Raw genomic sequence first — 15,637 nt, 5'->3', positions numbered from 1 at the left:
ACCACCAAGCAATTCATTTGTTTCAGATAATGTCCTGTTTGTATGATATAACACGTGTTATAAAATGTGTAAAGGCAATGTTTTAAACAAAAGCTCGCATAAGTCGCATCGTTTACTCGCTTATTTAACAATGGTAAGAAGACAAATTAATAATCCAAAGTTTGCTTTAGAATTCCTATTTACAGGTGATGCCTCATATGATTATTTTGTAGTATATTTTATCATCTAAAATATTTGGTTTGTTGCCTATTTGACAAGTTGTGCATCCCTTTTTCTGTGAGATTGGATAATGCTCATTTTTTTGAAATTTTGCTTAATGAATCAGTGACGGGAATTGATGAAATTGGTTACTAACTTACTGGTGTTAATTAAAATCACGTATAGTTAATTAAAAACAAATTGTGGTTGTAATAAATATAAATGTCTTCATGCTTTTATATAGTTTGACATAGGTAATTTAAGATTGCATGAATCACGCCGAAATGAATTTCAATCCTTATATTTACAGTTTTTCATTGATTCATTTGTGAGAAAGACGGACAAAACCAAGAACATATTTGCGTTTATTTAGTCAACAGAAGCGGTTTAAATAGCGAAACGGCCTGTTTCTGTTGCTATGACCCCATCCCCTGTCGCAAAAGTCCTGTACTCTCATCTCTTGGACCATTCTAACAAACGTTTTATCTTTAAAAACATTGTTACACACAGGTTAGGCCACACCCTGTCTTTCAAAATCGGAGACTTGATTATAACTGTTACTATCAATTCAAACATGAATGAAAAGAGTTCATGTGTCTGTTGCCTTGTGGCTTTTAATGTATGTACTGTTTAATAAGTATTCATTAATTTATAGAATAATGCATGGTTGACCATGGCTCTTGGTTGATAATTGCCCAAGTGGAAGGAATAATTGCCCGAGGGCAATTATTTTCACTGGGGCAATTATCAACCAAAAGCCATGGTCAACCATGTATTATCCTGTATAATACATATGTTTTGTCATTTGTCAATGATTTCAAATGGATTTAAAAACATGATTTTGTGGAATAATAAAGGATATGTCATATAATTAGCATGTAGTCTGAAAGTCTTAAAAATGAGATTTAACAAAATGGTATTGAATGGCATTAGCTACGAAAAATAACGAGAGATTGGAAATCAAAATAGCAAACCTTTTCGTGTTTTCAGAATAAACCTGCAATTTTTCCATTCTTCTGCACCGATAGTTTCATTTTAATCCCTTTAAAGCTTTTAGTAATGTTTAAATGTTTGCCTACCAAGTAAACGGCGGCCATTTTTTTTCGTGAAAAAGACGTCAGTGTGCACGTTCTCGTCTTCGTCATGCAATTATACCATAATCGCCCTGACGTGCCGTGATAATCTCACGGGCGGAAACGATAACTATCATTGCGGGAACGAATTTCTATAGTAAAATGTTACTATTTATAGTAACATGTGTATTATTTCCTTAATATGCACACGAAGCTCTGATACGCTTAGAAATTTGCCTTTAATTTTGTAAAATTAAATCAAAGTGATATTCTTTGATAGTTTTAAATTTGACATTTTGACAATTGTAAATAATATTATGTAACAACGACCTCCAATTTGTGTTTGCAAATCCTAGATTTCGCAAACTCAAGTACCCTTTAAATACGCTGTAATCGAATACTGGCCTATACTTTAGTTAGAAGGCTTCATTAAGGTATGATTTTGGTGTTTTTTGTTTGCGAAATGTTTTTAGAAGTTTGTCTAATTGACCCGCCAACTTCGGGCCCCAGCGGGGTTTTCGCAGAAAAACACGGGGTTTTTCACTATCCCGCGGGATTTTTCTCCCGTTTTTCAAAAGCTGGGAAAAAATCCCGCGGGGTTTCAATAATACACGATTCAAGTTATTTTAGCTCAAAACAACATCTTATATCAAAAGGAGCATTATGCTTCGACACCGGAAGTGAAATAACGCGAAACAAAAAAACCCCGCTTTTCAGTACGGGGTTTTTCTCCTGCGGGATAAAACTCCAAGATTTTACCGATAATGCAAAATCCGTAAAACCCCCACTTCTAAGCTAGTATATTATTGTTATGATGTTAATTATCACTTGTTTAAGGATTTTGAAATACTTGCTTTTTATTTAAAGAACAATAGAAATTTTATGAATGTTTTTTACGGGAGAAAAACCCAGCAAAACCTGTTTTGACTATTTATGATTTAAACGCGATTATTGCACTTCATTTAAAGCAAAAACAAATGTTACTACATATGTATCTTATATGTTTAATATAACAACCATGTTAGTTATGTAAATGATATTATTAAAGGTAATTTAACTAATTTCGAAACTTATGAAATAGTGTAATGTAACCTTTTTAAAAAAAAATCTTCCTTTTTTAACCGTCTAAAAAAATACTGCAGGAATGAAAATTATACGTAACGTTAAAGAGTTGTAACGTTAAAAAGATGATATTGCTTAAAATTGTTTAATTATTGGTACTTGAATCTGACTTTAAACCGGTTTAACACAAACATACAATTACAATAATCAATACCAGGGTACATGTATCATGCTGGAAAATTACGAATGTGTCAGACGAATTATTTTGTTTTTCATAGAAGATAAACAAAATCATCGAGCTTTGCAGAACGATGAATCAGAATGACTGAATGACACTAAGTTTTGCAAAATGGATATATCCCTAACTTCCATGGTAAGTCATATATATTTTATTCTATTGCATTTTTGTGTGGCTTGTTGAATACACAGGTACTTGACACAAACTTTTTTTAATGTTCTATATGGGCTATATACTATAATAAGATATCTTAATAAACATATATAAAGGCCGATTTTTTATTTTGTGACTTGCGCCTGTGGTTGAATATGTATCAGCTAAGAACACAGGTAGATCTACTTGACACAAACAATTTTAATAAGAATATCTTAATACACTTATCCCATATATAAGGCGATTATTGATTATATGACTTGCACCTGTGGCTAAGAAGTAGGACAACTCTTGGTTATGCACCAGTCAGTTGTAACCGCCCCCCCCCCCCACCCCCAGTCCAGGGAATGGCAGGGACTTTGACTTTCAGTCCAGCTAAGCACGGGCAAAGGCCCATTTTCCCCAGCTATCCCCGGTATACACCCAGTCTCGGGTAATCACGGCCTCCCCAGTTCCGGAGAATAGAGGGGACTTTGACTTTCTGTCCAGCCAAGCCCGGGTAAAATCCTTGTCCTACAGGGACGCATTGCCGGTAAAATCCCTGCCAAATGATCCCGTACCCCAAGGACCCTAGGTAAGGCCTCCGGTAATCACAGCCTTCCCAGGTCCGGAGAAAAGCGGGGACTTTGGCTTTCTGTCAAGCCAAGCCCAGGTAAAATCCTTGTCCTGCGGGGACAAACTGCCGATAAAATCCCTGCCAAATGATCCCGTACCCCAAGTAGTCCAAATAATTGTACGTTGACAGATTTTTTTATGATTTTTGATATGGCAAATCCTTAATGTACAAATTGTTTTGTACCAAAAGTGGGTAGTTGTTCCGGGTTAAAGCATATTGCGTCCATTAAATATCATAAAAACAAGTAATATTACCAGATTATGTTATTTTATATTAGTTCCGTACACAAAAAATAAGTATCCAACGAATAATTATGAGTTTGACGGTCTATCTCGAAGCTTGTCAGATGTGGCCTACTTATTAAGATTGTGTCGAGTTGTTCCGTTTGGCATAATTGTTGTCTGTGTCAGTCAACTTTCATTTTATTGGAAAGGTAAATGTGTTTTAATGCATTTAATGCTTGTTTTGTGCAAAATAACTTCTTTTACATGTATGGTTAATTATGAATATAAACCTTTATGATCAATTTCAACCATAAAATACTGCACTTAATACAATTTCAATATTTTTCAAACACCTCTGGTTTTTACACAAACCCGTTTAGACATTAGGGATTGGAAGAAACCCGTATAACACGTCTATTATTTTAGACTTGTACCCCAAGGACCCTAGGTAAGGCCTCTGGTATTCATGGCCTCCCCACTCTCCTAAAAAAACGGTGAGAAAAAACAACATTATTATTAAAAGTATTTATTCTTTTCATGAAAGTCTTTTGCCTGTAATTGCGCATTCAACATCCTAATGCAATATAAACTGTCATGATCTGCCCCCAGATTTCAGATTTAGTAAGCTTCTTATGACACAGACAACATTTTTGCCTATATATGATCTGCAGGTTGGCGCATGATTATTATATATTAATGGCATATTTAGCTGACTGCAGTGGTCAAAATTGACACCAGCCCAAATTTTATTTAGCAGGGCTTGATAAAAAATTTAATGCCAAGCATTATTGTTAGAAGTCGGGCTTGTACCTTCAAAAGTCTAATTGGATGACTGACTCAGTATGTGCATGTTTTGACATATTTTTGTTACTGTTTGGACTTTCTGGTAGCATAGTTGTGCTTGTTAGATGTAAATTCTTCCCTCAGAAAAAATGTATCCATGGTGTGTGTTTTTCCATGTAAATGTCATTATAACTATAACTATAGTATATGTCACTGTTATATTGGTCTAAATAACTGTTTCAAAGATGTGATTACTTTCAATGTACCTGTCCTCAGAATTATTAATTTGTAAGTTGTATACATGAATGTAATGTCTGTTCGTGAATAGCTGTTCCCATGGGGTGTATCTCTTCATTGTACTAAATGTCCTTATAACTCTTACTATAGTATATATGTCAGTGTAATGTTCGTCCTTGAATAACTGACCCCATGGCACGTGTCTTTGTAATGTACCATACATTTTAGAATGACTATTATGATTATTACTATATATTGAAAGTCAAATGTAATGTCCGTCCCTGAATAAATGTCACTATAGTGTCATTTTTTGTTATAAAGTACATTTTAGAATAACTATTTATACTATATTGTATGTAATTGTAATGCTTGTCCCTGAATAACTGTCCCCATGGTGAGATTCTTTGTAGGTACATTTGAGAATACCAATTTCTGGAGTGTGTGTCAATGTTATGTCCGTCCCTGAATAACTGTCACCATTGGGTGTGTCATTACAATGTACATGTCAGAATTACTATTACTATAGTATAATGTCATTTAGTCAATGTATGTTTGTCCCTGAATAACTGTCCCAATGGTTCAATTCTATGTAAAGTAAATGTCAGGATAATTATTAGTATATGGTTATTGTCAAGTGTGATGTCTGTCCATAAATAAGTCTCCTCATGGTGTGTGTCTTTGCAATGTTCATGTAAGAATAACTATAACTATAGTGTATGTCAATTAAGTCTAGTCAATGTAACATCCGTCCCTGAATAACTCAGTCCTCATGGCGCTTGTCTTAAAATGTTAATATGTCAAAATAACTAGTACTTATAAAAGTGTATACATCAATGTAATGTCCGTCCCTGAATAACTGTCCCCATGGCATTTGTTGTTACAATGATAATGGCAGAATAACTATTCCTACAATGTATGTCAATGAAATGTCTATCCCTGAAATCCCTGTCCCCATGGTGTGTGTCTTTACAATTTTCATATCAGAATAACTATTTTTATAGTGTATGTCAATGTAATGTCCGTCCCTTATTAACTGTCCCCATGGGGTATGTCTTTGCAATGTTCATATATTTCAGAATAACTATTTCTATATAGTGTATGTCAATTTAGTGTGACAGGCCCTGATTAACTTTCCCCATAGTGTGTGTCTTTGCAATGTTCATTTCAGAATTACTATTTCTATAGTGGTGTTAATGTAATGTCCGTCCCTGATTAACTGTCCCCATGTAGGGATTCTATGTAAAGTACACATCAGGATAATTAATTACTGAATTGTATATCAGTGTTATGTCTGTCCCTAATTAAGTCACCCTAAGGGTGTCTGGTGTGTGTCTTTGCAATGTCCATGTCTGAAATACTATTAGTATAGTGTATGTCAATGTAATGTCCGTCCCTTATTAACTGTCCCCATGGGGTATGTCTTTGCAATGTTCATAAATTTCAGAATAACTATTTCTATATAGTGTATGTCAATTTAGTGTGACAGGCCCTGATAAACTTTCCCCATAGTGTGTGTCTTTGCAATGTTCATTTCAGAATTACTATTTCTATAGTGGTGTTAATGTAATGTCCGTCCCTGATTAACTGTCCCCATGTAGGGATTCTATGTAAAGTACACATCAGGATAATTAATTACTGTATTGTATATCAGTGTTATGTCTGTCCCTAATTAAGTCACCCTAAGGGTGTCTGGTGTGTGTCTTTGCAATGTTCATGTCTGAAATACTATTAGTATAGTGTATGTCAATGTAATGTATGTCCCTTATTAACTGTCCCCATGGGGTATGTCTTTGCAATGTTCATAAATTTCAGAATAACTATTTCTATATAGTGTATGTCAATTTAGTGTGACAGGCCCTGATTAATTTTCCCCATAGTGTGTGTCTTTGCAATGTTCATTTCAGAATTACTATTTCTATAGTGGTGTTAATGTAATGTCCGTCCCTGATTAACTGTCCCCATGTAGGGATTCTATGTAAAGTACACATCAGGATAATTAATTACTGTATTGTATATCAGTGTTATGTCTGTCCCTAATTAAGTCACCCTAAGGGTGTCTGGTGTGTGTCTTTGCAATGTTCATGTCTGAAATACTATTAGTATAGTGTATGTAAATGTAATGTCCGTCCCAGAGTAACTGTCACCATGTAGCGATTCTGTGTAAAGTACATGTCAGGATAACTAATCACTATATAATTGTATGCCAATGTTATATCCCTAAATAAGTCTCCCCATGGATGCACCAGTCAATTGTATCCACGCTCCACCCCCCCCCCCCCCCCAGGTCCGGGGGTATACCGGGGATAGCCGGAGAAAAGGGCCGTGTTTTTACTTTCCAGGTGGTCCCGCAGGGCCCTGTGACCGCGGTGGTTTTGTCATAGGGCCAAATTCAGCCAAGATTGGGCCTTATATAGAGTCTCTGGGGTGCGGGGGCATTTGGCCGGGGTTTAACCATCAGTTCGTCCCCGCAGGGCGGGGATTTTACCCGGGGTCGGCTGGACCGAAAGTCAAAGTCCCGGCTATTCCCCGGACATGGGGGGGCTGTGGTTACAATTGACTGGTGAATTATAATGTCAGTCCCTAAATAAGTCTTCCCATTGGCGTGACTGTCATGGTAATGTACATGTACCGGTAATTATTACTTTAGTATATTATTTTAAAACTAACAGTAGGATGTCAAAATGACTTAATTAATTACACCATGATAAATGATAATATATCATGAGTGGATGGTACTCTGAAATTGCAGAGCTTAATATTATTTTTTTTAGTTGAAAGATTTTGACTGGTCAATAAACAGAATTTATGATAAAATGGGTTTCATTTTCCTACATGCCTTGGCGAAACAAAATAATCCGCTGAGTTCTCTCCATTCCTTGAAGCTGTCAAATAAGTTCACATTTGGATTATATATATCTTAAATATATATGTCTAATGTCTACACTCATGCACAATATTTTGCTAAGAATTGGGCGCAAGTCCGCTAACGCGTTCACAGGGGGTACTTTGAATGACTGGGGAATAGCACAGTAGCGCCCCTATAGTGTGCCTCCTTGTTTTCAGTTCCTACTGAAAGATTACTGTTGGTCAGCCTTTCCTGTACGAAATTTTCCAACCGTAAAATTTACGTACGGAATCACGAAAATTACGCCAAGAATTAAAGAAAATGAAGAACGATTTACGTATGCTTAACAGACGGAAACTGACCGTAAAAGTGGACGTATTATATTTAAATTAACCGGAATTTCGGAACAGGAATTTTTATAAAATTCTGTGCGTAAAAATTTCCGTACGTAAAATTAAGATAGAATTTACGTGTGCTAAACGGACGGAATCTGACCGTAAAAGTGGACGTAATATTTAAATTAACCGGAATTTTGGAACAGGAATTTTTCAAAAATCTGACCGTAAAATGGCACGTAATATTTAATGTAACTGGAATTTACAACATTTCTAGAACTCAATTCACTGCTTTTCACTACATGCCTGCTTAAACTTTTCTTACTCTTGTTTAAATAAAATAATATAATTTTCTTTCATATTATTTATTATATTATATACTTTATTTACATTTGCATGAGTTTATTTTTTTGTGATTTTAAAATCAATAAACCGATTATAATGATATAATCTGCAATATAAATTTATCATGAAATGAAGAGGCACTAAGTCTACAAAGACTTATTTGAAAATAAAATAAAAGTTATAGTGTTTTGGGAATCGTCTGTGAGTTTAACGTCCATGGTTATTTTCACTTTTTTAACACAGACTCAACTTGCTGGATTGATGTTGCCTTTTTTTCCAGTCAGATCCAAATGTATTCTGTCCAGCAACTATGACGTCACACAATCTGCAGTAAAATTTAACATCATGTAAAATTATTTTATCGCTTGTATTATCACTAGTATCAAAATGCATCATTTTTAATCCATTTATACATTCTCAAGCACAGTCTTTATCATCCTCACAGCTTAAAGTGACTCCCTCATGATTTTGGACCAAAAATAAGTTTTCCCGGTTATGCATCTGAAAACACTTATTAATCATTATTTTACTCATATCAAAATTGCACAAAAAGATACAGTTAAAGCATAAAAAAGGATTTTGGTTATAGTGGGGTTCGAACCAACACCGGTTAAGCCAAGAAAATATTAGAAAACAGCAGGCTTGTCCACACAGCCACCAGGACTTATACAGATTGGTGGATATGTTGACAAGGACATGCCCAGCAGTTAAACCCTGTTTTATGGCTCTGGGCAATGGCTAGAAACATGCAACAAAACACACAAATGCAAACATTCAATCAACATAGCCTGCATTTTAATTACCCGCCACATAAAAATGTTACTCATCACAAATATGTGTTTTTTTGTGTTTTTTTACATGAGTAACAATACTGCTTTAAAACTATAAGACTACAAAAAACAGCATGATTTCCATATAGATATATTTCTTTCTGAATTAAAATACAATCCTTCACAAACCTTCTATGAGGGTAAGGTCTGCTTTATATGCGCCAACCGTTACTTTCAGATCTTGTTTTCTCCCTCGCCATTGAATATAAAGCCACCTACAAGCATTTTAACAAAGAATAACATACATATACAGAAAAACATAATTAAAACTCACAATTTTACTGTCAGACTTGTCACTTACAGTTTCTTAAGTTGATAGTTATTTAAGTTATTTATATACTTTATTTTTTATTATGCAATGTATCATGCATGTACATTTATATGGCTTTATGACACACTCAATTTAAACATTTCCCTTTTCCACATACAAATGTTAAGTTCTGACCATGTTTTCTATACAAATACAATCTGAAATACCATGTGTTATGAACTCACAGCGAGGGGAATAGCATTATTTTACTTATATATAGCATAACTTTTTAAAAGACTCATAATTATGTAACAAATAGGATAAAATGAATGACATATAATTTAAGATACATTCTGAAATAAGTGTTTACCTTCAAACCATTAGAGATCCTGATTATATCCAGCAGAACAATAAGAATCTTCAGAAGGTTAAATCACCATGGCTGCCTTGTTTACATCAAGAAAACCAGAAAACCGCCTGAACATTTGAAATCCACTGATCTTTTTGGCTACTGAGCCCTGATTCTATGCATACTCACTGAAATTTCTGCCTGACCTTAGATAATCTGATAAGCCCAGGCAATGTGTACTGTGAGAAATAGCTTGGTCAATAAACTAACAGAGCACACTGATAAAAGGCTTCTAATTTCTGAAGAATACAAAACTGAATTATTTATGTTCATGTTTTGCTTTAGAAAAGTGTATAGTGTGTAAGGAAGAACAATTAACATTAATAAGGTTAATATATACCAATAACATTAGAATGTACATTTTTTATGTTTATCTTTTTGTGCTTTCTTAAACTTATGAAATGAAAATTTAATAATAATAATATTAATAATAATAATAATAATAATAATAATAATAAAAAATATGATAATAATACTATGAAAACAATAATAATAATAATAATAATAATAATAATAATAATAATAATAATAATAATAACTATTATAATAATAATAATAAAAAATGTTAATAAATAAATAATAATAATATTAATAATAAGAATAAAAATAAAGACAAATTCTGATGTCATTAAGAAAAAAATGGAAGTCCCTATTTACGGCCAGAAAAATGAACTTTACGTGTGTCATGTAAAACTTACTCTGTTTTAGCAGTGAAAGGTATTTCAGAAATATTCTAAGTTTGAAATTACGGCCAGAATCAGTTTCCAACTGTAATTTTGTAATATTTTGTATATTTTCGGTACGTAAATGAATGAATTTCCAGTCCAGGTACATAACTTTCCTGCCCACAAATAAATTACTGCCAGATTACGAGCGTAAATATGATATTCCTGCCACTTTCCTGCCAAATTCTGGCCGGATTCCTGCTGAAAATTTCGTACGGGTAGAGTATTTCAGGTTGGCTGATGTAGTATTTTCAACAGTCAGAGACTTCTGTTCAGGATTTCCACTCCTTTATTCTAAGAATAGTGTTCCTTTTAAATCAGCGATAACAAATAACACAATTGCAATTGCAATCCAGTATGATTTAAGTCTATTTCATGTATAGTTATATGAATTTTTCATAAGTGGCAGGTCTATTTTAGAAGTCTTTTGTTTATAATTGTCTCTGTGGCTGCATTTATGCCACTCTGATCCTGTTGTTGTTGAGATGATGAAGATAAAATTCTCTATTAACAAAAAGTCCACAATTAGAAAATAGTAGGAGAGAACATAATTAAACTTTTCCAAAAAAAAAATCTTAATCAAGATATGGAAAGGGCCCTTATAATAACCTAATTAAACTTAAAATTAAAAACAAAAAGTAAGACTTGTTAATTACTAAACACTTAAAGCAAAATTATGTTTAAACTGGGACCAATAATATGTTATCTTACTCCCAGGTTTAAACAATTGCATATATAATAACAATAATTATAGTTTTGCCTGGCTTTTCTTACACAAATAGAAACTAATTTTTTAATCAAACAAAAGACATTAAAACTGCATATCCAGAATATCCTTGAAATAATATCAAAATGCCAAAATAAAATGTACCAAAAAAACACAAAAAACATCTGAATTAAATAACAATTAGCCACTTTAGCAAAATGGAGAATTATACATTTAAGATATTCACATAAAATTCACCTCAATTTTTCCTTTCCATATGATTATATATATTTCTTATTTTTTTTCCCTCTTTGCTATTAGCCTATAAATCAACATGACCATAAGCAATTATTTTAATCAATTCTGTGAAATGCTATGAAATTGAAGTTCAATTCTAAATTGACAGTCATGTATCTCTTCCAATATTATAAGGATTTATATTTTAAGCATAATTAAGGAACATGTATTTTGATCAATTAAAGTGCATAACTGCAGATTATGTTTATTATCTTAAATAAATTATAAGCCTATTCATAATCATATTTATAGCACCATTTTCAGAATAATGATTGTCACATTAACCAGGCTTTCCCTGTATAAAACTGTCATTCATAAAGAACATTAAAAGGCAATTTTAACTCAGCCAATCAGATGTCAAAAACAGTGAAAGGGGCAATGTCAAGTCCAGTGAAAGGGGCGGAGCTAAGATAAATACTGACATGAAATGTAGATGGATCTTACCAACTGAGGAACTATTTTGATTTTCCTCATTTGCTTGTAATAAAAATTAAACTTTTACATTGATACAAATTTATCAATATATTATTGAATATAAAAGTGAATTATAAAAGCAAAATAATGACACCAAACATGACACATCTTGCATAAAGATTAGCATTTTGATAAACTTCCTGGAATTGTTATAATCAAAATACCTTGCACCAATATATCAAATCCTACTCCCACACAATGCAATGTAATAAAGTAAAAATATATACAGTATGCAGCAAAACTGTCTTCAAATTAAATCCTTGATTAGGCGAAACAAATATTCTTAGTTTCTACTAACATCCCCCCAAAAAAGGGTAGATAGGTAGGCATTACTTTTTTTTGGATGACCATAATTCTTTAGCAAACTGACCTGTATCAGGGTATTATTTTAGGTCTCTGAAAAAACGCATTTTGATCAAAACGCCAAAAAAAAAATAGGAAGAAAAAAATAAATTCAGATGGGTGTAAACAAAGATTTGTATAGGCCTTATTATGTCCATGTTATCATATCAGTGATCAAAATAATCACAAGCCCACAAGCCCTGCAAATGTAAAGTTCTTTCTTGGCTGTCAGGGGCCCAGGGCCCACTTCAACTCTTGATTTATGGTAGGTTCTGTTGAAAGTGTTTGAAGCAAAATACTAGTTTAAAAATATTGGCTTTGAAGGTCTCCATTGTAACACTTCTAAACCTAACAAATGGAGTGAATTAGGGGGTTAATTGGGGGTAATAAAACACATCTTGATAGTGACAATTTAAGTTTTAATCTTTCAAGTGGTGGTTCAACTAAGGAGGGATATATATATATATATATTCTGTAACATTCTAAACTTTAGCATAAAATGTTAACTTAAATTTAATAAGAAAAAATATAATTAAAATGTGAAACTTTTTTGTCATTTAAAAAAACTTGTCACAGCTTCACATTCTCTTATTTTAAGGCCTTCGACATATTTGAGTGGGATCCTGAAACAACCTCTGACACAACAACTTAATTTACAAGAACAACCCTGCGTATAAGAACTACAATACTTCTGACAAAAACAAACAAAAGCAACTCCAGATTTAAGAACAACTCTGATTACTAGAACATGAACACCAACCCCATCTTCAAGAACAACAACTTCAACCCCAGAACATCAACACTTCCTGCAGGGACAACTACAAAAACATCGGCTTCAAGAACAAATTCATCCTAAACACAAACATCAGCAACAACAGCTACCCGAATAAAACTACTCGAACTACAAGAACACCAGCAACACACTCTTTAAGAACACCAGCATCATCATCTTCTTCTAGACTTGCAAATGCAACAAACACCAAAGACAAAGTTGAATGGTATGTATATATTAATGCAAAGTTTTGACATACACATGTATAAGATATAGTTATTTGTCTTATTCCATAAATATGACCTACTCATTAGAACGTCATTGATTAAATTATGTAATTGAATAAAACTAAACAATCAATTTGCTATCATGGATTCTTTAAGTCAATGAGCATATGACTTTTTTATTGTCTTTTTATTTTGTTAATGTCTCAAAAAACATTATTGAAGTATTCAACAATATATTTTGAATTTTTTTTATTGAAGATTATGTTCATGCAACATAACCTACTTTATTTGTGTGCAATGTAGCCATAAACTTAAAGGGACTAGACACCAGGTTGGCAAGTACAGTATTTCTTCAAAATAAGCCTAGAACTGTCGATGTGATCATTTAGAAGGCTGATAATACAAAAGGGTTATTAGTACTGTGTTTTGATCCGGGAGGTTGTATTTAACTTGAGTGGATTTTTGCAGATTCGGATTTCACAAGGCACAAGCCTCCCGGATCAAAACACAGTACTAATAACCCTTTTATTATATATACATTACTAATTTACTTGTTACATCACTTAAAAGCCACATGTTTTCATAATAAATGTCATTTTAAAGGGTCTGTCTCACAGATGATGAAATAGCGAAAAAAACAAATTGTCGAAAAATGACATAAACTTGGCATCGATGTGTACAATGCATTGAAACGTACTAATTGAAGTACCACATAGTTTACAGTTTATTTAAGTTATTAGCAGTTACTTAGTATTTTTCCATTAAAAAAGATTACTGGGTATGTGTTCAAGGTAGAATTCATTCAATCATGCGTGATTGGCTAGAAGGTGTTATCACGTGAAGTTGGACTTCAATTTTTGCGACGCGGGTTTGACCCGTTCTCCGACACAATCTTTTTTTTTTACATTTTGGTACTTTTTTTACAATTATGACATCAAAGCGTAACACATTCTATTAGATAATTGTCCTGAGATTCGTTACAGAAAAAACTTTTTTGTGCAAATCTGTGACACAGTCCCTTTAAGGACACATTATTTTGTTTTATGACATCATTTTAACATCACGCAATGACACTTGTAAAGTTGTTATGACGTGACGTCACAAGAGTTGAAAACGGCTGTAGTGCACTAGAGTGGAATACAGACTACTGTATTTTGCGATTACGTGTGGATAAATGATGGGTATATAATAAATAATTTTACATGATTAAAATAAACAGAGCAATCATTTGACTATCTCATTTGGGTTTCATTGTGTAAAAATAGTGAATTAAGTTTTCCAAGTTTATATTATATCCATTTATGAATACAGATAAATATACTGATGCTTTTTTAAACTTACTGGGATATTATATGTGGTAAACACACCCCAGAAAGTTTCATATCGACAATATGTGCAAAAGCTGTGAAATTATGTGTCTTAAGCAATGTTATATAGCTATTAAAGTAAGATTAAAAGTTATACACTAGTATATCAATTGTATGTAAGTTTTTGACAGTTATCTATTTTTTTTGCAATTGTATCATCTGGTGTCTAGTCCCTTTAATAAACTCTGTTAAATTCATACATTATTGAAAAAAAATGACAAGCAGCAATTGTCATCACTTGATTGTTATCCTTGCCTTGGGGTTAAGTTTTGCGTTCAGGTCAGTTACATGGAAACTATCAAAGTTGTCACTTTGAAACTTGGGGAACTTGTACATCTTATACCCTTCTTCACATTATACCCTAACGATATTGAGTCTCACCTGTTTTTAGGGTAAAAAACGTGAATTTTGGTTGATTTTGAGAAATGGACACTAAGCTTCTTCATAGAAAATGAAAGGATTATGCCTTTCAATATATCAAACTCATTTGGAAGGGAATGGGGAGGATGGGGGATATTTTGGTATTTGTGGACTATAGTCTAATTTTTTTAAGTTTAATAAAATAATGTGCTTAGAAGGCGGCTTACAAGCAAACTATCAGAGCTATCACTTTTAAACATTGGAATATTCACTTTCAAATGTACAATATGAAATAAATTTACAATACAAGGATATAATCAGACGAGCGTTCAGAACCCGCAGGTGGTGCTCTTGTCATATGCCAAATGTGCTGGTATAAACAAGTGCCATTTTTGTGTGAAATTTAAATTTTCCTTTCTTAAATTGCAGGCGAACTTCAATGGAGAGGACAGAGTAATGGCAAAAAGAGGATCATATTTTAAAGAGAGGAGGAAGAGGGATATGTAAAGAGTGTTCTGAGGCCAGGATATCAGCAGTGCGTTCAGTCAGGCGAGTGTTTACAAAATGCTCGCAAACGTTTTGTTTTGTATCTCTGTTGCAACGCAGCGCATATACGTTAAGCGGGAAACCAAACAGCAAACGTTCGCCGCAAACATCTTTACTGAACACGTTGCAGATTCATGATGGGGGAGGGAGGGGGGGGGGGGGCAGTGGAACAATTTTCGAGAATTATTGACATACATGTGTATAAATATATATATCATTGTAG

The 15,637-nt window shown here is 33.3% G+C and overlaps 1 long non-coding RNA gene across 1 annotated transcript; it reads left to right on the top strand.

The window, feature by feature from the left end:
- The first annotated feature begins 2,486 nt into the window (after nucleotides 1-2,486).
- LOC128244692 (uncharacterized) lies at nucleotides 2,487-15,533 on the top strand. Its single transcript, XR_008262970.1, has 3 exons — nucleotides 2,487-2,706; nucleotides 12,741-13,140; nucleotides 15,298-15,533. It is a non-coding gene; the product is annotated as an uncharacterized LOC128244692 (long non-coding RNA).
- The last annotated feature ends 104 nt before the right edge of the window (nucleotides 15,534-15,637 follow it).

Source organism: Mya arenaria, chromosome 8, assembly GCF_026914265.1.
Source record: "Mya arenaria isolate MELC-2E11 chromosome 8, ASM2691426v1".
NCBI lineage: Eukaryota > Metazoa > Mollusca > Bivalvia > Myida > Myidae > Mya > Mya arenaria.
The sequence above is the reverse complement of the archived record's forward strand: the minus strand, read 5'-3'. Positions and strand labels throughout refer to the sequence as shown.